General features: G+C 26.1%; 1 long non-coding RNA gene across 1 annotated transcript; it reads right to left on the reverse strand.

Annotated features, from left to right (window-relative positions):
• Positions 1 to 366: 366 nt before the first annotated feature.
• LOC119670892 lies at positions 367 to 2,814 on the reverse strand. Its single transcript, XR_005251745.1, has 4 exons — positions 2,482 to 2,814; positions 2,170 to 2,417; positions 673 to 1,170; positions 367 to 593 (listed from the first exon to the last, which is right to left on the reverse strand). It is a non-coding gene; the product is annotated as an uncharacterized LOC119670892 (long non-coding RNA).
• Between the last annotated feature and the right edge of the window lie 28 nt (positions 2,815 to 2,842).

Below are 2,842 nucleotides of genomic sequence, written 5' to 3' on the forward strand. Positions count from 1 at the left end.
TTTTTGCTTATTTTGTGTTTCGTTCCTGTATTTTTATACAATTTTAATTTTTTCTTTTAATTTGGAAAAGATTTTGTAATACACAAATCAAGGAAACTTAATCTAATGTAATTAAATATTATCATTAAAAATAAATGTAACAGTTTCTAAAAACTTTAGACTGGCTGTAAGCATTAAAATTGGTATAGAATCTAATCCAATTTCTTTAAACAATCTTAATTCAAAACTAAAAGTTTTTATTCTTTTAAGTTTCTTTGATTTTATATATTTTAAAATAGTTTATATGCATTAAAAAATTTGAACATTTCAACCTATTTAATATATTATATAAAAAATAAATAAATAAAAGTAAAATAAAACTTGCACTTAGCTTTGATTGACTTGCTTAATTTTTTGTTGTTGTTTTGAAGATCATGTTGTTGTTGCATTCAATCATTTTTTTATACTGAGTTTAATAATTATTCCAAAAAACTAATGTGTCTTATCTCTTGCTTGGTGAGTAGATAACAATATCTTTTAAACAGGAATACATATAAACATTCTTTAAGACTGGAATGTTTAAATATTACGGCGGATGAGACTAATGGAGAAATCTGTTGACGAAAGAAATTTATTAATATTTCTAATTTAAATTATTACAAAAAATTTTAAGAATATTTAATTTATACTTACAAATTCGTAGCACTAAATTCAGTATTTGTTTTTTGATCATAGTATGGTTTCATAATGTATATCAAAGTTACACATTGCTTTAAAGCATCAGCATATGACAACAATATAGAGCAGCTTGTCTGCAGAGATATATACATCATTTTTAATAATTATAAAATACAAGTTAGTAGCATATGTTACACATCAACTTGCTACTGATAATTAGCATGGAGTTATTCACAACCGTCATCTTCATCTTCAATATTTAAATTATAACTACAATCTGGTTATATTTGCAGTAATTTAAGTGTAATCATTTTAATCGTCAATTTTCACCAGAAATCATCTTCAATTAACAAATCTTCGATTTTACATCATTCAGCGGTTCGACATGTGAAATGTCCTGACATCGAAAATTGGCATAGTCTTTCCAAAAATACTTTATTTGTGTTTTTGTGGAATTCCTGGGTTATTGTAACTGCAGAGAAGTAATTTTTAATTCATTTTCTTTATAGTCAACTGAAAAATATTAGAAAATTAATGAAATTATTATGAGATTTGAATTTTCGTAAACTTAAACTAAACTAAAAATCGCCGTTACTTCAGTACGTTACTTAATGATAAAACCGTAAACCCACCTCACATCATATTTGCATCCAATAGAAAATCTGAATTATTTATCCAGCGGAGGTCCATGATAACAAATGGCGATGTTATGAAATATTTTTACATCCATTGATGTCTTTAAATAATAATCATTTGATTAATCAAATACTCTTAATAAAGAAGGATTCCTATTTTAACTTTAATATGTTATGTTTGTATTTTTGTTTCTAGAAAAAGCTATAGTTAGTAACCGATTTTTGGTCGCTTCTTAGAAGGAGAAAAGCGACACTTAACGGCACAGAGAGGTGCATTATCTTAAAACCAGTTGCATACTTGCTGTAAAGAAAACACACGTACACGTTAGCTAGTGTGCACTCCATAATATGATTTAATGCATCTCACAGCCGTTTATCCTCCACGCAGTAAACACAATCTTTATGTTTAATTTGTAGTTTATATAAAAAGATTAAATCTGTTCGTTATTTTTGCAATAAAATTACATACACATTTGTTTGTTGCTTATCATTTTCGTTACATATCTATCTAAAGTTTATAATGTTATTTTGGATGTCAACATTATAATAAATGTACTTAGTTAATAAAATTGAAAAAATTATCTTGCTTTTTATTGAACAGAAAATTTATAAAATGTAAAATTTATGAAATATATTACAAATATAAATGCCTATTCTTATACCCTCAAATGAACACATTTTTCTCAAAATCTTTATTCTGACTTAAAAATTAATAATTATAAAAAATATACAAAAATAATTTGTAAAATCTGTTAAGAAACAAATTGGAAGTGCTTCACATTTCAAGGACATCTGAGTTAGTCAAAGACATACCTTGTGCATACAAAAATCTAATTTCTATTTATAAGAATAACATATGCAATTCACATTTACTCACATTTTGATTCTTCAGTGCTGAAACGGTGACGAATGCAACAATTGTAAGGAAACAATAATAAAATTTAAAATCGCATTCCATCATTGAAATATCAATGCCTTTGACTTGAGACAAACTATTTTGATTATTGTCCCCATTTTTATTGCGTGCTTTATGTTTATGCATTTGAGGTCCAACGGAGTCATTATTTATTGGCAATAATAAATATATTTTTAATGTGAAACACTAATGCCAAATATTTTAAAAATCTATAAAGTAAAAATACTTTTTAATACATAAACGAACACAAAAATGATAACTGATTTAGTTTACCAAACAAAAACACGTTCTCAATTCTGTTTTCCAATTTCCAAACTTAAAGTAGCGCAGTTTCGTGAGACACTATTAGGCTTTGTGTCCTAATCGACAGGAGTCCCGTTAGTCCCGTTAGACCAACTGTCAAATCATTTTTTATATTTGTTTCTAACATTGCGTGAAGACAATTTTCGTTTAATTTATTTTAATGAAAATTAAAGAACATAACACCAAAACTTTTAGTTTTACAACACCAATAATTTATTATAATTATTATTATTAAAATTTATAAATAAACAAAAATGTTAACAAAATGACTTATGAACCAGCATACGCACTGCAATTTACTGATACTCTGTTATTGCAAAGGCGCAACAAG

The sequence above is a fragment of the Teleopsis dalmanni genome, chromosome 1 (genome assembly GCF_002237135.1).
Source record: "Teleopsis dalmanni isolate 2A chromosome 1, ASM223713v2, whole genome shotgun sequence".
Lineage (NCBI taxonomy): Eukaryota > Metazoa > Arthropoda > Insecta > Diptera > Diopsidae > Teleopsis > Teleopsis dalmanni.